Genomic DNA, 22,568 nt, shown 5'->3' with positions numbered 1-22,568 from the left:
AGTCTACACCTATGTCTTTGAGTTCAAAGGGAAGAAGATCAGACTGACACCTAGTCCCCCTAGGGAAGTTAGGGTTCCAGAACACAAGGGAAGTACATCCAAACACGCCCCCACCAAAACACTCAACATTTTAAATCAACAACAATTTGAAGGAGAGTGTCACGAGTTAGGGGTGATTTATGCTCTAGTTGCTGTATTAAGTAATACCGATAGGTCACGCTTATTCACTGAGGCTCCTATAGAAGTGCAACCCTTGTTGAGGAAATTCGAGAGGCTATTCCCTGAGGAACTACCTGATGAGTTACCGCCTATGCGTGACATCCAGCACGCTATTGACTTAGTTCCAGGATCCTCTCTCCCGAACTTACCCCATTACCGAATAAATCCCAAAGAACACGCCGAACTCAAACGGCAAGCGGATGAACTGTTGCAAAAGGGATTCATTAAGGAAAGCCTTAGCCCGTGTGCTGTACTTGCCTTGCTCACGCCAAAGAAAGATGGCACTTGGCGTATGTATGTTGATAGTAGGGCCATCAATAAGATCACCATCAAGTATAGGTTCCCTATCCCTAGGCTTGATGACATGTTGGATATGATGGCCAACTCTTCGATCTTTTCGAAGATTGATCTCAAGAGCGGGTACCACCAGATTAGGGTCAGGCCGGGAGATGAGTGGAAGACAGCCTTCAAGACGAAGGATGGCCTCTTTGAGTGGTTAGTCATGCCTTTTGGCTTGTCAAATGCACCTAGCACTTTCATGAGGGTAATGAATCAAGTGCTTCAACCATTCATTGGCAAGTTCCTTGTGGTTTACTTTGATGACATCCTTATCTATAGTAAGACTTCGTCTTCCCACTTGGATCACTTACAGAAGGTTTTTCATGTGCTCTCACAAGAGAAACTCTTTGTCAACCTCAAGAAGTGCACCTTCATGAGTGATCAAGTCATCTTCCTGGGATTTGTTGTGTCAGCTCAGGGAGTATTTGCTGACCCTGAGAAGGTGAGGGCGATTGTAGAGTGGCCTGAGCCAACTAACATTCATGAGGTACGAAGCTTCCATGGTTTAGCCACTTTCTACAGAAGGTTCATCTACCGGTTTAGTTCCATTATGTCTCCTATCACCAATTGCATGAAAAAGAAGGAGTTTCAATGGACTAAGAGTGCTACGAAGGCCTTTAATGAGATTAAAAAACTTATGATTGAAGCTCCAGTCCTGCGCCTCCCAGATTTCTCTAAGGTCTTCGAAGTTAACTGTGATGCATCTGGTATTGGGATAGGTGGTGTCCTAGGACAAGAGGGCCACCCTATTGCCTATTTTAGTGAGAAGCTTAATGAAGCTAGGCAACGATAGTCTACATACGACAAGGAATTCTATGCGGTTGTCTAATCATTACGCTATTGGCGACATTACCTTTTATCGCAAGAATTCGTACTATTCTCTGACCACCAAGCTCTGAGGTACCTTAGTGCCCAAAAGAAACTCAATCAGAGGCATGCCAAGTGGGTTGAGTTCCTCCAAGAGTACACTTTTGTACTCAAGCACAGGCCTGGTGTCGAGAATATTGCTGCAGATGCACTGAGCCGGGTGAACATGTTCCTCAGTCGCACCAATGCCAGGAGTCGGGCTAGTGTGCTACTCCAAGCAATGAGTGTAGAGGTTGTAGGGTTCGAGCAAGTCAAGGACCAATACCCCACCTGTCCTGATTTTAATGAGCCGTTCACTTCCTTGAGTGAAGGCAAACCAGTCAACCGCTCGGACTACCTACTTAGGGAGGGCTTTCTTTTTAAAGGAAGCAAGTTGTGCATTCCCAGGACTTCACTCCGAGATTTCCTGATTTGGGAATTGCATGTTGGGGGAGTCGCTAGCCACTTCGGTCGCGATAAGACCATCACCCTTGTTGAGGACCGATTCTTTTGGCCAGGACTGAAGAGGGATGTTGCTAGAGTTGTGGGTCAGTGCAGGACATGCCAGACCGTCAAACAACAGAAGCAAAACACGGGTTTGTACACTCCCCTACCCGTTCCCCATTCCCCTTGGCAGGACCTTAGCATGGACTTCGTGCTTGGTCTACCAAGAACTTCGAGAGGCCATGATTCTGTTTATGTATGTGGTTGTTGACTGCTTCTCGAAGATGGCCCATTTTATCCTATGCTCTGAGACTTCCGATGCATCCATAGTAGCCAAACTTTTCTTTAACGAGGTTGTCAAGTACCATGGGTTACCCCTCACCATAGTGTCCGATAGGGATGTTAAGTTCACTAGTCATTTTTGGAGGACCCTATGGCGGATGATGGGCACGAAACTCCGTTTCTCCTTAGCTTTCCACCCTTAGACCGATGGCCAAACCGAGGTTGTCAATGGGAGCTTACGGAATTTATTGCGTTGCCTCATAGGAGAACACCTTACCAGTTGGGATCGAGTCCTTAGCCAGGCCGAGTTTGCATATAACAGTTCTAAGAACCGTACCACTGGTCTGTCCCCCTTTGAGATTTGTTCAGGATACCAGCCTCGGGCACCCATAGACCTTATCCCAGTCGTGTCTAGTTCTAGGACCTACCAGTCAGCCGAATCTTTTGCTCAGTATATACATGATTTGCATGCAGGTATAAGGAGACAGATAGCACTGAGCAATGAGCAATAAAATCGAAGGCAGATGTGCACAGAATGCTACAAGAGTTTCAAGAGGGTGATATGGTGATGGTAAGAATCAAGCCACAACGTTTTGTTAGGGGAAAAGCGAGCAAGCTACATGCTCGTAGCACAGGTCCGTTTAAGGTACTCAAGAGGATAGGTGCCAATGCGTATGTTCTTGATCTTCCAGCTAGCATGGAGATCAGCAATATTTTCAATGTTGAAGACCTAGTCCCATACCATGGTACCTCTACCTTTACCTCTTTTTACCCTGATGACCTTGAAGACTTCCCTTTCAACATTGATGAGACTTCTGAGCCAAGCCAGCCACTTCCCCCCACCTCGTTACCACCTATGCCTAAGGTCACGAGGAGAACTGAAGAAATTGAGGAAATCCTTGATGAGAGGATTGTGTCCACACACACTAGAGGTTCTAGAGAGTTCTTGGTCAAGTGGCATGGACGTCTGGAAATTGACAACACCTGGATCACAATGCAAGAAGTCCAACAACTCAACCCAGACCTACTTGAGTATTACATGAGCATTAATTCACCAGAGGTGAATTCTTCCAAGCCGGGGAGAGTTGATGGGGACATCAAAGTGTACAAGCGCAAGAAGAAGAAGAAGCAGCCATCTTTGTGGCTGGAAGAATAGAAAGAAGAAGAATAAAGGAGGAAGAAGGAAAGCTCGATCAAGATTTTAGAAGATCTTAGAAGATTTTAGAAGATCTTGTGGGCCCCATTAGTTATTAGTTTAGTAGTTTATTTGTAGTATATTCTTTTCCTTGTTAATCTTTTAATTAATTAGGAAACTACTTTATTGGTTGATTAGTTTTTAGAAAGTCTTTATTTACTAGTCAATTAACTCTTTTTATTTTTAGTAACTAGATTGATATTTATGTAATGGCTTAGGCCACGATTGAGTTTAATGAATGAGAATTAAAAAAAAGACCAAGAATAAACCCCCAAACCCCTCACGGTTCTCTCTCTGTCTCGTTTTCTCACCTTTCTCTCTCGCCTCTTTCCTCCCTTACTCTCTTGGCTCTCTCTTCTCTCAGTCTTCTTGTCTCGCCTCCCTCTCTTTCTTTTCAATCTTATTTCTTTTTTTTTTTTTTTTGTCTTATTTCTTTTTTCTGCTTCTGTTTTGTTACTGCTGACCTCACCAATCGATGCTCACTGCTGCTGCAACATATTACTGCCGTTACAAAACTGCTGCTGCTGCACCTGCTGCCTTTACCTCACTGCTGCTGCTACATACAACTGCCGTTACAATACTGCTGCTGCTGCACACTGCTGCCTTTACCTCACTGCTGCTGCTATACGCTACTGCCGTTACATCACTGCTGCTATTACTCTTGGTTGTTGTTTATCCTCCGCTGGTGCTGCTCTCTCTACAATCGGCTGGATGTATCTTCATCAACTAAAAGTGGATTGCAACCTCTTTATTTTGGAGGACCTTAATCTCTTCTTCTCTCCCCAGATCTGAATAGCAGTATGGTAAAACATTAAACTAAACCCTCCCCACCTCCATTAATCCATATTATACATATACAACCCATTGACGTTGAAGCCTGCCTTTGTCCTTTGTTTATGCCTATTTTATCGATTGTTTGCATATCTAATTTGGGTGTCTAGATGGATTTGTGCTGAACCTAATACTTGTATGGCGTTTGTTCCCTTCCCCATGCTCCCATTTGAAACTTGAGTAAGAATTTATGTGTTTTTCCGTCTAGATTATTATTGCTGTTGGCTACTTTGTTTATTAGTCTCGTTTTATCTTGCATGCTTAATCGTGTTGGCTGAGATTCTTTGGTCCTATGTACCTAAGCCCCTTGAGTCAACCTTACCTAGCTAGTTAATCTTGTAGGAGACCTAGTCACCTAGGAACCCCTTACATCACAAGCCCTTCCAAACCCTCAAGTCCCTTGACTACCACCTACGTCCGGGAGAAGCAGTGGCTGCGAAGTACCTTTTTTTTCTTTCTCCATTTCAAATCCTTTCTTTTTCTGGTTTTTTTTTTCTTTCTTATGTCTGCAACTTAGATCTGAAAAATCTTTTTTTTTTTTTTTTTTTTTTTTTTTTTTTGGTTTTCTTTCTCCATCTCAAATCCTTTATTTTTCTGGTTTTCTTTCATATGTCTGCAACTTAGATCTGAAAAATCTTTTTCTTTCCTGGTTTTCTTTCTCCATCTGAAAAATCCTTTCTTTTTCTTGTTTTCTTTCATATGTCTGCAACTTAGATCTGAAAATCATTTTCTTTTTCAGAATCAAAAACCTCTCCCCATCTGAAAAAGCTTCCCCCCCCCCCCCCCAATTCCATTTGAAAAACCATTCTTTTTTCTGGTTTTCTTTCATATGTCTGCAACTTTAGACCTGAAAATTCCTTTTTTTTTTTTTTTTTTTTTTTTTTTTTTTTTTTATAAAAGAATCAGAAAACCTCTCTCCATCTGAAAAATCTTTCCCCCTAGTTTTCACTATTTTGTCTGTTTTCGGTTCATCCTTCTTCCTTTCATCTCTATCGGGTATGGGTCGAGATGAGCTTGATGGGTGATTTTTTTGAGAATCAACCACAGCCGTTGGATGGGTCTAGGACAGGTGTCAATCTCTTAGGTAGTGGGAGAGCATTTGAGAGAACCTTTACTAGAAATGGAGGATAAGGATCCGTCAGCAGCCCGAACTTTGTTCCTTACCTGAACTAGGAAGGTAGGAACAGAACAAGTCAGAGGAACTAGTCATATGGTCTGAGGCTCATGAATCCAAAAGCCAAGAAAAACTAGAACTAGAAGATACATGAAAAATACCTGATTAAGCAAGGTAGGAGGCGGGGGCAGGGCTAGGTGCATAGGCTGGAGTCCGAAGCTAAGACATCATGTGTTGTAGCGCTTATAACTGATCCGTGGAAAAAGGTGCAGTAGAAGAGGAAGCCAGTGTAGTAGGAGTAGATCTAAGCAAATAGTTATCAATGGTCGCTGAGAGATGAGCACACCCTCCTCCTTTAGGGCGGCCATGCAACTTCCAATAGGTCTCTCTGGTATGGCGGGGACGCCCACAATAATCACACTTAACCTGGTCTTTAGTGGGAGGACCAGGTTTAGTAGTAGATAGAGAAGTGAAGTCTGAGAACCTCGAATAGTAACATCAGAGGGCATCATAACATAATGATGTCATTCCTCATGTTGAACCAAATTGTGAGCCTCAAGCAGAGTTGGAAATTTATCACGGCCAAGGACTTGAAAGTGATGCAAATAAGTCACTTAATAGACTTATTTTATTGGAAGTAAGCCTTGGGTTGGGTTATGTATGTGTTGGACCTTTGATCCGATGTTGTAATAGGCCACTTTAATGGGCCTAAAATATGGATAGAAAGTAGGAAAGTAAGATTTAATTCATTAGTTTAGTTAAAGTCCTGTTTTGAGTCTATTTTCTTCGTTATTTCAGTTTACTAATCAGTTTAGGTTTCCCAATTAGTTAAGGATTGGGTTAAGTGATGTAGATACAGTTGCACTTACCTGGTTGGACCAGCAGGGCCGACTGTGGAAGCCAAGGGCCAAGAAGAATCGGTCCAGCCCAGGTTTTTGGTCCAACAATGGCTGGTAGTAGTTAGTTTTACATTATGTCTTTTATTTGTCTTTGAGTAGGATACGTACGAGGTAGAGAAGTAGGTTTATGTTTGGAGTCTAAGTAGGAGTTTATTTCAGTATTAGAGTTTAAGTAGGAGTAGTCTTTTCTTTTCCCTTTATATACTTACATAACTCAATGTTTAATTTTTAGAGTGAATTTAATTTTTAGATTAGTGAATTTGCGCGTGGTGTGTGACCTCTTCCCTCTTTTGTACGATTTTCCCTCTTCTCTCTAAGGCTACTCAATTAATTTGGTATCAGAGCTGAAGGATCCCTTCCCTTGCTCTACTGAAGCACAACTTCATCCCATTCCCACTCCCCGCAACCCCCTATTCTCTCCCCCATTCTCTGTTTCGGCCCTACTGAGAACACCCCTCCATCTCTCTTCTCCATTCCCGTTCTCTGTTCTCTATTCTTACAGGGACTGAGAAATCAAAAAAGAAAGAAAAAAAAGAGACAACAGCAAGAGAAGAAGAGAGAGTCAACAGAGAAGTCGGCAAAAATCCCTACTGACCTCTTCTCAATCGAGCTCTCTGCAGGGTTCCAGCAGTGAAAAAAAAACAGCGTAGGAGAAGAAGCAGCAGCAGGAAGGCGAGCCAAACCAAAAAAAAACAAAAAAAGGAAATCAGACGAAGAGGGGTAGCAGCGAGAGCAAGCAGAATCAGAAGAAAAAAAAGAAAGAAAGAGAAGCAGAATCAGAAGGAGGTGAGAAGCAGAATCAGGGGAAGAAGAAGAAAAAGAGAAAAAAAAAGAAGGGAAGACGGAAGGAGCAGAATAGAAGAAGAAGAAGAAGAACAGAAAAGAGAAACGGAAATCAGAAAAAAGAAGAAAGAAGATGAAAGAAGTAACAGAAGAAGAAGAAAGAATAGAAAAAAGAAACAGAAATCAGAAAAAAGAAGCAAGCAAGCAAGAAGAAGAAAGAAGAAACAGTAGAAGAAGAAGAGAAGCCGGGAAGAGAGAGGAAGGAGCACATACCTACAAGGCCATCACGAGCCTCGCTCCTGATCTGATCCGACTCCCGTTGCTGGTTCCGTCTCCAAGAAGGAGAAAGAGAACTGTGGTCGGTATTCCAACCCTCAAACCACGATTTCCCTTTGGTTCTTTTTTTTTTTTCCTTCTTATATCTTCTATTTCTTGGAATACCCCTCCCTTCCTCCATTATCCCTTTTTTGCCCTATTTTGTCACTTCCAATAATTACAGTTCTGCATCCCTGCAAAAAAAAAAAAAAAAAGTGAGATAATTAACATTTTGCCATTCTCCTTTAAGTTTCCATCTATTTACTATTTTACCATCATATTCAAGTGTAATCTTACCCATTTCCACCATAGTAGCCAATAGTGAAGTTGTTTAACAAGTGAACTCCTATGAGGGAGAAATTGATGCAAAATTTGAAGCTATTATGACAATGATGGAATCCATGCAAGCTTCTATTGCTCGTTTGGAGGCAACAGATAAAGGAAAGAGTCCCGTTCAATCTGGGGATTCTTCCAACACCGTTCGACAGGATCAACCACCGCCGCCACCTTCACCACCATATGGAATTGGTAGATATGATAATGGAACAAAAAGAGCAGCAAGATTGGATGTCCTTGATTTTTATGGAGACAATAATCCATAACTATACCTTGACTGGATTCATAACCTAGAGACATTCTTCAGATGGTACAGGTTGACTGAGGCTCGAAAGATCCTATTTGCAGAGGCCAAACTGAAAGGCACGGCTTGAATCTTGTGGAGTAAGCAACAACAACAGAACCGAACCCGAGGCGTTGGTTTAGTCACTACTTGGGCTGAAATGCATGAAGTCATGAACCGGAGATTCTTGCCTCTGATTACAAGCAACGCATGCATCTCAGGTCGCACAGTTGAAACAAGAGAATTTGACTGTGGAAGAATATGTTGCTAGGTTCTATTATTTGGCTACTCGTTTGGATTTTGAGTGGGATGAAGAAGTATTGGTGGCATAATTCCGTAATGGTTTACACCATCAACTTAGTGCTGCCTTTGCCTCTAGCCGACTGCCTACAATAGAAGACGCTGTCCAAGTAGCATATCAGGTTGAGGAGAGTCTGAAATGTCCATACAATCGTCGGGCATTTACAGATGCTTTCCCTGGGGGTTCTAATTCTATTCAGCCACAATCCCTCTTCTCTCTAAAGCTACTCCATCATTAAGCCTTTCCTTTTTAGTGTTTGAGTATGTTTTGAGTCTTCTATATAAGTTTGTAAAGGGCTACAACATTGTACACGAATTTATGAATGAAATTGTAGCTTTGTGCTCCCAAAATTCTGAGAAAGAATTCTTTGACAGCTAAGATAGCTATGGCCTGTGGGTGAGAGGCCCAGGCTGAGACAGCCATACCACCATCCCATCATCCCATCATCCCACCCACATTTTTCGCATCTCAATCCTTCTTCTTTTCTTATTTATTCTTTCATCACCTTCTTCATCCAACAAATATGTATTGTTCTTCAAGTTTTCCTTAAATTTCTGTAAATCTTTCTAGAAGGTTGGATGTTGCACTTTTTTTCGGATTAAGCAGTTCAGCCATCCGATCGAACTCAAATTTTAACCAGGTATTTAAGAACCGTAATTTGGAGGTCGATTCAAATTTAGGCCCTTTTTGATGGTTTGATCTTGAGATATTTGCATAATATAAATTCTTCCCTTCCCTTCTCAAGATCTGGAAAAAGTTATTGTTTTGTGTTCAAATAGTTCCTGTTTTGCTTCCTGATTCAAGTTAACTATTGAAATCAAAGATTGTTTGCGCTTTATTACCCTAATTTCTGAGCCCTAATTTGGCTGAAAATTACTGCTTTTTCCCTCACAATTATTGTTTTGTTTTTCCTCTATAGTTACTGTTTTAGTTCACTCCTAATCTTCATTATTTGCGCTTGGACCATCCTTTGAATATAGATCCTTGTCAACTGGATACTATTTTGATTCTTTCAAATTTAGTAGTACATTGATTGGTATCAGAGCCTTGTTGAAGATGGATCCAGAAGTTCGTTATTTTACTATACAAAGTAATACATGCAAAGTTCTTGATTGGCTAGATTCTTTGGAGGAATATTTCGACTACTATAACTTGACAGACACAAGAAAGCTTCGATTTGCTTGCTCCCTGTTGATTGGTTGTGCTAGAGAATGGTGGAGAGTCCATAAAATGCAACTCCGAGTTTGAGGACATGAGCCTAGGACTTGGGAAGAGATGAAGTACGAGTTGGCGACCCAATTCCTCCATGCATATATCCAAGGAAGGCTCTTTCCTCCACAAGATTCCCACCAGAGAATGTCTATAGGTATCCAAAAGACACTCACAGGTGACAAGAATCTGAAACAATTAGTAGACCACTTAGCCCCTCTGGTGCAACAAATATGCAAAAGAGCAATTAGAGAATACACCTCTAACCAAAGCACCAAAACTTGAAGTTGAGGTTAGTGTGGAAGAAATTCCAGCCATTCCTAATGTTAAGGAGGAGATAGTCCTTGATGTTCCAACCAATGAAATTCATGAGGAAGAAGTCGTAAGCAACATAGTCGTAATGGTAGACAATGAGGTCGAGCCCGAGGAGATTGGCACTACAACAACTGTGATGAGTGTGAACAACCAAGAGGAAGATCCTAAGGGGTTCAAGATTGAAGATGTGGTTGAACCATTAATGGGACCAATCGAAAACAACCGTGTAAATAAATCAAAAGAGTTCTACATTGCCTAGAGTTTGAAGAGGTCGATACATTCATGGACGACCCCTATGGACACATCTGAAGATTTTGAAATTGAACATGAGGAACTTGTTATTCCTTCAAAGTACTTTGAAGAACAAGCGCCTCATCTTTAAGACTACATTCATGTCTGCAAAGAATTTCTTGAGTTTTACTATAGACTGTAGCTTAACCTTCATCACACCAAGGTGGTCGTTCTCATGTTCAAAACTTGAGGTCGCATTTTTTTTAAGTGGTGGAGAATTGATGCAAATAAGTCACTTGATGTGCTTATTTTATTGGAAATAAGCTTTGGGTTGGGTTATGTATGTGTTGGGCATTTGATCCCATGGGTTTTGTACGGAATGGGCAATTTTAATGGGCCTAAAATATGGGGTAGAAAGTAGAAAAATGAGATTTAATTCATTAGTTTAGTTAGAGTCATTTTTTTATTCTATTTTCTTTCTTATTTTAGTTTTCTAACAATTTAGGTTTTCCAATTAGTTAAGGATTAGGTTAGGTCTTTCCTTTTGAGTGTTTTGAGTCTATTTTGAGTCTTTTATACAAGTTTGTAAGGGGCTACAACATTGTACACAAATTTATGAATGAAATTGTAGCTTTGTGCTCCTAAAATTATGAGAAAGAATTCTTCAACAACTGAGATAACTGCGGGTGAAAGGCTCAGGCCAAGATAGCCATCCCACCATCCCACCGTGCTACCCACATCCATCCCATCTCAGCCGTTCTTGTCTTATTTATTCTTTCATCATCTTCTTCATCCCACAAGTAAGTATTGTTATTCAAGTTTTCCTTGAATTTCTTCAAGTCTTTCTAGAAGGTTGGATGTTACACGTTTTTTCGGATTAAGCAATTTAGCCATCCAATCGAACTCAAATTTTAGCCAGGCATTCAGGAACCCTAATTTGAAGATCTATTCAAATTTGGGCCCTTTCTGATGGCTTGATCTATTTGCAGAATACCATTTCTGCCCTTCCCTTCTCAAGATCTGGAAAAAGTTACTGTTTTGGTATCATTTGTTTATTCAAGTTAATTATTGAAATCAAACATTGTTTGCGCTTTATTACCATAATTTCTGAACCCTTATTTGGGCTGAAAATTATTGTTTTTCCCCTCACGGTTATCGTTTTGTTTTTCCTCCATAAATGGTGCCTTGTTTCACTACTAATCTTCATTATTTGCATATGGACCATCCCTTGAGTATAGATCCTTGGCAATTGGCTACTATTTTGATTCTTTCAAATTTGGTACTACATTAGAATATAGATCTGATCATACCTTGGGTTCAGTCCAGTGAGAAAATTATATACCCTTTCCATCTCATGCTCCTTTTGGAAGGTACTAGCATTAGTAGTACAAGCCATGGAAACCGGATGATAGAAGTCCAACTGTTGCCATAGCCTATTAAGGGTGGAGTAGTAGGCAGGGAGTATTGGTTTGTATAATATTGTATTGGCCGATCTGTATCGGTGTCGATCGACACCTATATGATGCACTTTTAAAAAATGCATTATATTCCTAATATATTGATACGATACCCAACGATACTTAATTACTACGCACTGATACACAATCGATACACCAATACGCACCGATACATACCGATACTTAAGATACATATCCACAAAAGATTTTTCACTTTTGAAACAAAGCTTGTTCTTCTCACTGGCGGTACTTAAGTTTCCAAAAGTTGAAGTACAACTGCACACTATCTCCCTTTCATTTCATAGACTTAAGACTTTGAATCATTCATAGAAAATGATTCAAAATCCCTAGTCAAACTGATGTTTAAAGGATTGAAGTAGAAAAAATCATCCATTGAAGCTAAACATAGTACAAAACAAGTTGGTTGAAAAACACAATTTTTTTTTGGAAAATTTTTGTTTTACTTCTGTTTTTGCTTTGTTTGAGTAGATTTAGGTAAAACAAACTAAAATATTGCATCAATTTGTTCATAGATTTTAAAATTTCTTAGAAAGTCGACAATAGAATATTACTACATGTAAGAAACCTCATCCCTTATAACAATTTCAATTGAAGCACTTGTCTCTTAGTATGGTGTTCTCCATTTTAGTGTTTATGTATGATACATGTTATATATTGTTACTTATATTGTTTTTTTTTATACAAAAGTGTATTTCTATTTTTATCTTGTCAATTTCTGTGCATATTTTTAGCATATCTTTCGTACCTCTGATACGATACAATACACTCCAATTTGTCACTTAAAATTACCCGACCGGTGTTGATACTTTAATCCTTGCATATATGAGCATAATTATTGGAATGAGCATATGTCTGTTTGACTGCATCCCATAATTTGTTGGCACTTGGCAAAGTTCAACAATGCAACACTTGGACTAATAGAGGGGTCTATGGAGTTCAATAAGGACATAACGAGAGCATTGTTGGCCAAACAAGCATTTTCACAGTAGTATTGGCCAGTATATGGGTGTCACCATTCAAATACCCCAATAGATTATTACCCTGGATGGTGAGAAGACACGCATGGAGCAAGTGGGATAATTTTTGTCACATTTAGTTTGGTTGGTCCAATGTGGAGAGTTGGATTATGGCTATGGATTCCAAAATGCACCACACCATCCTCTACAACCCCTTTAGAGGCAGCACTACTTTCTTCCATTATAAAGGAGGTAATAAGCCAATAAATAATGGAAACAAAATGCTCAGACAAAAATCACTTATTGGAGAAAAGCAGCATATAGGTGTGGCAGCAACCAATAGATATCCAGCAACATATAACCCAGAAGAAAAGAGAAGTCCCATGCAATGAGCAATAGAGGGATAGTAGGTCTTGGCATAGAGGATGATAGGGCCGATGGCATGTGACAGCAACTAGACAAGGGGAGGGGCATGGTGAAGTTCTCGCAAGACAAAGAGATGGCATTGGGAGCCCAAGAGAGCTGTTGAGGGAGGCGGAAAAATCCTAGGACATAGCACGGAGCCTTGGAGGTCTGGCAGTGATCGAAGCAAAGGGCAGAGCCCTGGAGGTGTCTCACTAAGTCGATCAGAGAACGGTGGAGGCCTAACAGTTATTGGCAGTCAACAAAGAAGAGCAAAGAGCCTCAATGAGGACTTGCAGCGACTTGGGAGGAGGGTAGAAGCCCTAGCGGTAGTCGGCGATGATGATAGGGGGCTTGGTGGATGTAGACAAGGCCAATAGAGAGTCTGGGGACTCAGGAGGAAGTCGTAAGAACCCTTTGGGAGGTGCAAAAGTTGCAAGCGTGGCCAGGAGGGACTCCAATGATGATCGCGAGAGGCATAGAACCCAGGGAGGGCTTGGGCTAAGATGGTGGATGTCGTGGGAGATCAAGTTTTGCAATCATGGTCTCGGGGAGACCAAACGAAAGAGATAGAAAAGGGGTCCTTGTGGTTCTCGATTGACGATCATAAAGGGCCCTTGGTCGGCCTAACAAAGCTTATGCAAAGTGAGAGGGCATGGGTCCTACTGATTAATTGAGTCACGTGAGGATTTGGTTCCTCAGTTGTAGGGCGGCAGTGGGGCCATAATGATGTGAGCAATGAGCGGTTAGGGTAGTGGCAACATGCTTTAATTACCTATGCTCAACCGTTGGAGGCCGAAGGCCCTAGTGCATGGGGTCGAATTCCTTTTGTAGGAAAAGGAAAAAAAACCCAAATCTGGTATTGGGCTCTCATAATAATTTAAAAAGAAGGGTTCGAGAGAATGGATTGCCTTGTTAGAGATGACAGAGGCCGGCTTTATTTATAATGTGAGAAGGGTTACAAACAAGGGATGTTAGGTAAGGATGAGTCGTAATCCTTATCCTACATCTACTAGATACGTTGTACCTAGATACTTCAACATTCTACTAATTGATGGATTGACGATGCCCAGAAGGTCAATGATTAAAGTATCGATATTGGTCACTGTATCGGTCAGCTAAATTTAAGATATGTATCGGAGGGTATCGTATTATATCGGAGATACTTTAAACCATGCAAAAGGTCAAGCTAGAACTCAAAGAGTACAAAAGGAAACTCAATGCCCAAGTATTCTATGACTGAATGATAGAGATCATATGTACTCTCAGAAGTACCATTGCAGGAGGAGAATCATGGTCAATACTTCGTCTACGGTGTGGTTCAGAACAGTTTCTAGCTCAATTTTGGACCATAAATGGTCAATCTAGTTATGGGCATAGTTGTTGAGGCTTTGCCTAGGCGTCCAAGTTCTTTCTTCGGTCCAAAGTGGCAACATGCCTTGTTGACACTTCTCAAGTTTATGTTGATTTATCTTATTTTTTTTATTTTTATGAATATGCTTATATTATGTCATATGCTTCATTTATTATATATTTTTTTCTCATATTAGGTCATTGCTAGCGTAATTATATCATATTGAACTGATATGGCTTTTATGTTGCATATAAGCATAATTATATAAAATTATGTTGGTGTACGACGTCTTGTATTCCGTTGTAGTTTAATCCAGGGAGTACTAGTGTAGGCCCCCCGGCAGAACGGCTGTCCCGCTTACTAGTAAGTAGGCCGTGGGAGTTGCAAGGGGGGCAGGAGGCCCCCTGCCTAGCGGGGGTGTAGGGGGCACAACTTCCTGCTCGAATATTTTATTTGAGGGCAGTTTTGTACTTTTCGGTATTAAGGTTTTTCGCTATATATGTGTAGTGAGATTTACTTTCTATGTAAGTAATTCTGAGGGGTGTGAGGACGAGCGTTGTAACCCTATTCTCCATTGATTGTGAAGCAGAATCTCATCTCACCGAGGACGTAAGCAATCTTGTCGAACCTCGTAACCTATGTGCATTGCTTGTTCTTGTTTTTCCATTACCTTCTGCATCACTTAGGGTTGCGTATCTACAAATTACTATTGTTATATTACATAAAAAAGGGCGTAGCCAATGCACAATGCTTCCGCCATTACGTAGTTTGGGGAGGATTATCCCTGCTTTGCGGAGAGGCTGTTTTCCGACTCAACTCGCGACCACTAGGCTGCAATGGAGCAACATTGTCGTTGTGTCGAGGTCGACCCTTTTATTCTTGCTATATTACATAGTCATATATTGCATGCCTAGAGCATCGAGTTGACGCCGTGTCACCTAGGGGCTGTATGGCAGCGTTTCTATTCCAAATTAGTAATTCTGATTCATCAGGACTTTTTTTTTGTGTTTCTGTTAATTTGGAATACTTTTGTATAAAAAATGTCATGTGGTAAAATTGGAAAAAAAGTATTTTTGCCACTAAAAAAGAACAAAAACACATATGGAATGCATATTAGAAGAATTTCTTATTCTCTTCTGGCCGTGGTGGTGGCAGCAGTGGCAGTAGAGAGAGTCAAGCTCGAGAGTTGGGTTGGTTTTTGTTACAAATTTTTGTTTCTGTTTTTGAATTTCTTCGAATCTGTTTCTCAAATGGCCAACATAAGTGTTCTTTTCATCTGGTTCGTATCCAATAAGGATAAAAACAGACAGGACAACACATGCAACCGTTGTTCCAAATCTATTTCTAAAAACACAAAATTAGCAGAAGTGTTTTTTAAGTGTTGCCATACAGCCTCCTAGTCTTGGTGACAACTATCATTGGTTAGGACACAAAGGAAGGGGAAAAAACTATCTATAATAAGTAGCCAAAAGGAGGGAAAGGAAGAGTAATGATTTTCACCATATTAGATGCATTAAAAGTGTGGATGATAAAGTAATACTAATAGCTACTAAATGAAGGCAGTTTGAGTAATAGTGTCCAAGAAGGTTGCACTACTTGTCAAGAAACCACATGTCGTAGATATATATGAAAAATTAGGGTTCTTGAAGTAAAAGAAGCTTGAAGGAGGATGGAAGTAGGAAAGACACCTGGCCTAGATGGGTCACAATAGAATTATGGAAGAGCTTAGGATTATGTAGTTTATCTTTGCTAATCAAGATGTTTAATAAGATTATGAGCACCAGGAAAAGGCAAATGAATGGAGGAGAAGCATTGTGGTTTCAATTTATCAAAATAAATGTGAGATTCAAAGTTATAATAAGTATAGACTATAGAGGCATAAAAATAATGAGTTATATCATAAAGTTACGGGATAGAGTTATTGAAACTCTCTTGAGATAAGAAACTAATATTACGAAAAAATCAATTTGGTTTTATACGAGGAAGATCCACGACATAAGCTGTTTACTTAGGAGACTACAACAACAACAACAACAAACTATGCCTTATCCCAACTTATATGGGGTTGGCTACATGGATCCGAAAAACAAAAAAGGGAAGACTGAAGTAACTACAAAATAAGAGAAATGAAACTAAGAGGAAAGAAGCACAACCCATCAATCAGGAGAATCTCAACTAAAATGGGGTCGACTACATGGATCTTTGCCCTCTAATCAGCTCTATCCTAGGTCATACTTAGGACATTCTTGAAAAGATTTAGAGATTGCAAGAAGGATCTCCATCTAGTTTATATTAACCTAGAAAAAGCTTATTACAATCTCTGGGCAAGATCTGACTCAACTAAGGAAAGATCTACTCTGAAAGATCAAAGAAAGAGTAGAAAAAGTGCCAAAAGCCTCGTAAGATCGTGGACGGGCTGATAGTTGTGCCACATGGAGCGATACACTTTACAACATCACTGATTCAATGAATGTGTCTTATAAATCGCTGATGCTTCAAGACATGTTACATGGAACGATCTTGCTCATTCAATCGTGGACACAAGCTCATCTTCAAGACAGCTCGTGGATGGTGGAGGCATTCAATCACAATGATGAACCGGGTTCCACGATCCCATCATTATAGCCGCCATTCAAGAAAGATTTGGGGAGCCCCCTCCTCCATCAGTTTTGCCAGAAAAGAGATTATTTGATCTGCGCAACCAATGCATCAATCTTGCTGAGAGGTATTGCCCATGTTTGTTTGATACTCCTATGAATGTCGGCTTACAGAAAGATGTGTTTCAAGTAAATATGTGGACAGTTAAAGATATGTATAATGATTTAGTGACTAGTGTAAGAAAGGTGGGGGTGTTATGGTTGTGAATTCCTAATTACAATTTGGTTACATCAAGGATTTTATTTAAACGGTTATTTGTTGCACTTGTCATAGTTGATCTAACTAGTGACAGTCAAGATCAAGCCCCTTGGTGTATGCTTTCTAATGAAGTTCAGTGGGTGAAACAAAGTTAGGAATTGACACCAAGTCAGAACCATAGTTATCATGGCATCTAGGAAAATGAAGGCCTTAGAGGGGGTCTAGATGCAAGGCGAACCAAGAACATGCCCGCCTAGGTGACCAAAGGCTTCCAGGGTGATCAAGGTGCCTTAACGCCTAGGCTTTTCCTTGCCTTGACAATTATGGTTGAAACTATGAAGATTAACCTTGGAATCAAAGGTTTTAAGATAAGTAGAACAATAATGGGGTATATGGTGTGTAACTTTAGTTTACACAAGGTCGGGTAATGAGGTGTTGAAAATTAGTGAGGGAGATCCCGCAAAGTGATTATTTTAGGCATTTGAGATTAATCATAAATAAAGGAGAAATAGAGGATGATGTTACACAAAATATTTAATAGGATGGGTAAAGTAGAGAGGTGCATCCAAAGTGTTGTGTGATTGACGTATTCCTTTAAAACTCTAAGGTAAATTTTGAATGACAGATGATGTATGCCGCAAAATGTTTGGCAATTAGAAACACCATAAGGATAAACTCAGTGTAGTTGAGATGAGAATGTTGAGATGGATGTGTGGTAAAACTAAGAAGGATAAAGTAAGGAATGATCAAATTAGAATGGAGGCCATATTATTGGTGTGGCTCTGATACATTATAAGCCGCGAGAAAATCATTTGGGTTGGCATGGCCATATAAAACAGAGGCATTTAGATGCTCCAATACAGAGGAGTGATTTGATTCAAATTAAAGGAGCTAAAAGAGCCAAGGGCAGACCTACCTAAACTGACTTTGGCAGAAATGGTGAGGAATGATATGCATAGCTTAGGCCTTGTATCATGTATGGCTTTGAATAGAGTTGATTAGATGGTAAGGATCCATGTTGCCAACTCCATTTAGTTGGGATAAGGCTGAGTTGTTGTTCATCGACCATATTTGTTTAGTGATTGTAATGTAATTGGCTAGTGGGGAAATACCAGGCCTAATGTAGAATCAATTGGACAGACCAGGGACAAATATTGTATGGAACAACACTATAATAAGGAAGATGATCAAATCTAGCAATCTGATAATGAACTAGAAATAGGGGTTCCACCTGGTGTGGAATCGAAAAAAATAAGAAGTAAGAAGAAGCATTAGAATAAGGACATAAGAGAAGCACAGAGAGGAAATATCAGACCTATTAAAGCCAGATCTAAAGAAAGAAGAAATTTGGTTTGGGATACCAATCTCATAAGCACTACTCAACAACACCAAAACTCTTGAAAAAACTCAAATTTCTTTACTTAAAAATCGATAATTGGTGAGGTTTATTACATATCTAAAGACCTAAAATTCCTAAATGACTCATAAAACGACTTTTAATCACTCTCACACACTCAATAAAGTAAAATAAACTCAAAACAGAATTCTTAAAAAGCTATTAAGTATCCTAATCTAACTCAACAATTTTTTTAGCTATGAATCCCATATACTAATTTCACCCTTACTTTATGGGCTTATAAATTAGGCTTGTTACAATGAAACCCCAAAAAATATATATCCTAACCTATAATATAACTATCCAAAGGTCAGGTTCAGCCCATTGAACTGCCACCAGCACCTTGTGGGCCTTTTAAGCTTGTTTATAGGCTTCCATATGAGATTAATGTCTAATGCAACTCTATCAATTCCCCTGGTGTTGGAAAATACTCATCCTCAATTTTGTGGAAGAGTAGAATTAAAAACACCAGCCCCCAGGGGGGGGGGGGTTGGTGCTTGCAGCTCCTTACCTTTAACTTGAACAAATTTCAGAATATGAAGCTGCTTGCAGCTCCTTACCTTTAACTTGAACAAATTTCAGAATATGAAGCTGCGATGTTGCATATCTGTCTTGAAACTTGTGAGGAATAAAAAACTCAATAGGAGGGATGCTCACACTATTACAAACTATTTCCTCGTTGTCTATGATCACATCTTGTTTCATCTGATCAATTGTAGCATATCCTCGTAATGAACAATAAACTTTTCTTCTTCTTTTGCCATAACTTGCTGTTTTCCCCCAATTGGCTAAGGAATTTCATTGGACAACAAGCTCTTCTGTAGGGATGGTTTCTTTTGGCTTTGAGGAATGAGGATTTTTTCATCTAGTCCTTGAAGAACGTCTGTGATATGTGAGAAGGATTTAGGTTGCAGAAATTTCTATAGCAATCAACTACACCTTTTTTCTCGCTTCCTACTTTTGTTGACCAACTTTATGATGTGTTTGGAAATATCAAACATCTGATAACAAGCACCATCAAATTATCGAGAAATTGAACATTTGATGAAGACACAACCTTTAGATTCAATAATATCTCATTTGTCTTGGACAACAGCTCCAGCACTGACTGAAACGAAATTCTCAACTTCACACTTCATCTATGAATAAACAGAAGCTTGATTGGTCAAGATAAGTCTTGAAAATAAAGATATCCATTAATGCAATTTAGGGTTCTAGAAAAGATTCTAGAAGAAAGATCTACAATTATATCAGGATCTATGTAGAATATACCGGAGAGAGCAGAGACAAATTTAGGAATGCCATACCAATCTGAGCTTTCTGAGGTTTCTCCAAGGGTGGCAGGGGTAATTGTTACGGGGAGCTTTAAAGGTTGATTTCCTTGTTCATTATTGTAATACTTTACTGCCACATTATTTCTCTTATTCAATAAATATTTATTTATCCTAATAAAAAAGAAAACTGGAAACATTAAATACCCTTTCATGCAGATCAGCTTGAGTATAACCCCTTTCATGAGATCATCAGAACCAAAATTTATGCTAAAAACTGATGCAAATGAGCCAGTTTGTTCTTCTTCATGGGAGTTGAACTGCAGTGCTCTTCCGCTTGTAGCCAAGATTAACATCCCTTAAAATTCTCTGGCAGATTAATCGTATGTTGATCATTCATCCATTGAGTGGAAGTGCCTATATGTTTAAGTGAGCCCTTGGGGTATTAGTCTCGGCCATGTTTTTCAGAAATAGGTAATTGTGTGGTGCTTGCCCAAAAACAATCTAAGGTAGAAACTTATAAGGAGTGCCAAAGATCTTTGCCCCTCTTATCTCCTGGTTTTGCATTCATATTACTTTCATTTCTCCTTTTGTGTTTTTGCACAGATCCATGGAGCTGACCCCGCTAAATTGGGATAAGACTGAGTTTGTTGTTGTCTATGACCTTTCATTATAAAGAAGAAAGAATATAATGACCTCTTGTGAAGGGAAACACAACCTGCTGAGGCCACAAGAATGAAAAGAAAAAAACACACTAACATACACAAAAGGTTTCACCAAAAAAAAAAAAAAAAAAAATCTATACACACAAAAGGGATAAAGTTGCAATCTCATTAAGGAATGGGCTAACTATAAGTGAGACTAGGTTAGACTTCTCCTTACGTGGTTAAAGTGTTAACTATATTATTGGTGGATCTGGGTCTCCATTGGGTTTAGATATACACTGAAACATGATGGAGATTTACTCATGAACGGCTGGACACTTTTGCAGCTTGACTTCTCAATGAAACATGATGATGATGGAGCATATCTAGTTGATATTGTTGGTGTACGATGTCTTGTATTCCGTCACAGTTTAATCCAGGGAGTACTGGTGCAGGTGATGCAGATTAATTACCAAAATATGCTTGTTTTATTAGGAATAAGCCTAGGGTTGGGTTCCATACATGTTGGGCCTTTGATCCCATGTGTTTTGAATGTAATAGACCACTTTTATGGATCTAAAAGGGGGGGTCTAAGATTGGATACGGGATTACTAGTTAGTTTCTTTTTTCCATTAGTTTCCTTTTTAGTTGGGCTTGATTTGAATTATATTTGTTTCCTTAGGAGTCAGGTCATTAGTAGTTAATTTCCTTTTTCAACTAGTTTCTAATTTCAATTTTTAGTAACTATTGTATTAGGAGAATATTTGGTTTCCTTTTTGAGGAACCTTCTATTTTGTAATTCCCTCCCCCATTAACATTATAAATAAAGAAGAGGAGGCTCCTAAAAGCCTAGAAAGATTTTGATAAAAAAATAATGGTTGTTGCTATTGTCTTCTTCATGAAAAGTTGTCTTGTGTTTGATCAAGGCTGAAGGAATTGGTGTTTGATCCAATTGACTCCTTGCGGCGTGAAGTCCACGAGGTCTACTTCAAGTATTATTCTCTTAAGTTTTTATCTCTTTCAAGACTTATTAGGGCTGCAAAACCAGGTATGTAATCTATCACTCTGCTGCCCAGAAAATTCTGCAAAACAGAGCATCCACCCCTACTGGAATGACCAGATCTGAATATCCGATTAGACCAGTTTTTTGATCGAAGGTTCCTCCCCATACCAGTGAGGATCGACCCAAATATTGGTTGATTTTGCTCAGCCATTGATGAGAAATTATAAATCTCCAGATTTTCGTCTTTTAGTGAACTGAAGTTTCTATTTTCTGCATTCCGGTTTTGCTGGTTTGAATAATGTTTTCTGGACTGCTGTTCTTAATATTCTGTTGACTTAAATCTGAACGGACTCCCATCTGTTCCTGGTTTAGTCCTAAGAATCATTGTTGGAATGGACTCTGTTGTTACTCTCTTGAGATCGATAACCTGCTGTACTGCTGAATATCTGTTCTGATTTCTGAAGATTGATAGCACTTTAATAGTCTCTGGATTAGTTCTAAACTACTACCGGTTTGTTTAATCCCTGTGTTGCTGTTCTGTGGGTTCGGTACTGTTTCTGGGTTGTCGTTGAAGTTAATTTCTGATGCATGGTTGGGGTTGGTTTTGGTTGTTCTTTGTTTTAAAAATTCTTGCAGTTTTGGGTCTAATTGGGTGTCCAATTTAGTCCTACATTAGCAGGCACCTCGAATTTTTTTATTTGGGAGCAGTTTTGTACTTTCCGGATTAGGGTTTTTTGCTATATATTTGTAGCGAGGGTTTCTTTCTCTGTAATGCAAGCAATTTGAGAGAGGTGTGAGGACGAGCGCTGTAACCCTATTCTCCATTGATAGTGAAGCAAAACCTCATCCCGCCGAAGACGTAGGCAATCTTTCCGAACCTCGTAAACCTGTGTGCATTGGTTGTTCTTGTTTTTCCATTTTCTTCTGAATCGTTTTAGGGTTGCGTTTCTATAGATACAAATAGAATTTAGTGATCAGGCATCTTCAGATGAATGCTTTCCATATGTAAGTTGATAGTTTCTGAATCGTGTAGTAGTTAATTCAGTTGTGTGAAAGATTCGGGGTTGAAGAAACTTGTTCCTGAATTAACCATAATATTCTTGCCTTACATTTTCAGATGAATAATTATGTAGGTTGCTATTTACCAAACATTTCCTAGCTTTTTCTTTGGCAATGCTGCAGTTAATAAGAAATTCTATTTTCATGACAGCGGATTCCAAAAATATAGATCCGAAATGCGAATGAAGATATAAGGGTATCAATGAC

The 22,568-nt window shown here is 39.5% G+C and overlaps 1 protein-coding gene across 1 annotated transcript in view; it reads left to right on the top strand.

The window, feature by feature from the left end:
* Positions 1 to 22,568, top strand: part of LOC122069626 — a 28,945-nt gene that overhangs the window by 5,677 nt on the left and 700 nt on the right. The window lies entirely within an intron of this gene.

Source organism: Macadamia integrifolia, unplaced genomic scaffold (assembly GCF_013358625.1).
Source record: "Macadamia integrifolia cultivar HAES 741 unplaced genomic scaffold, SCU_Mint_v3 scaffold664, whole genome shotgun sequence".
Classification (NCBI taxonomy): Eukaryota; Viridiplantae; Streptophyta; class Magnoliopsida; order Proteales; family Proteaceae; genus Macadamia; species Macadamia integrifolia.
The sequence above is the reverse complement of the archived record's forward strand: the minus strand, read 5'-3'. Positions and strand labels throughout refer to the sequence as shown.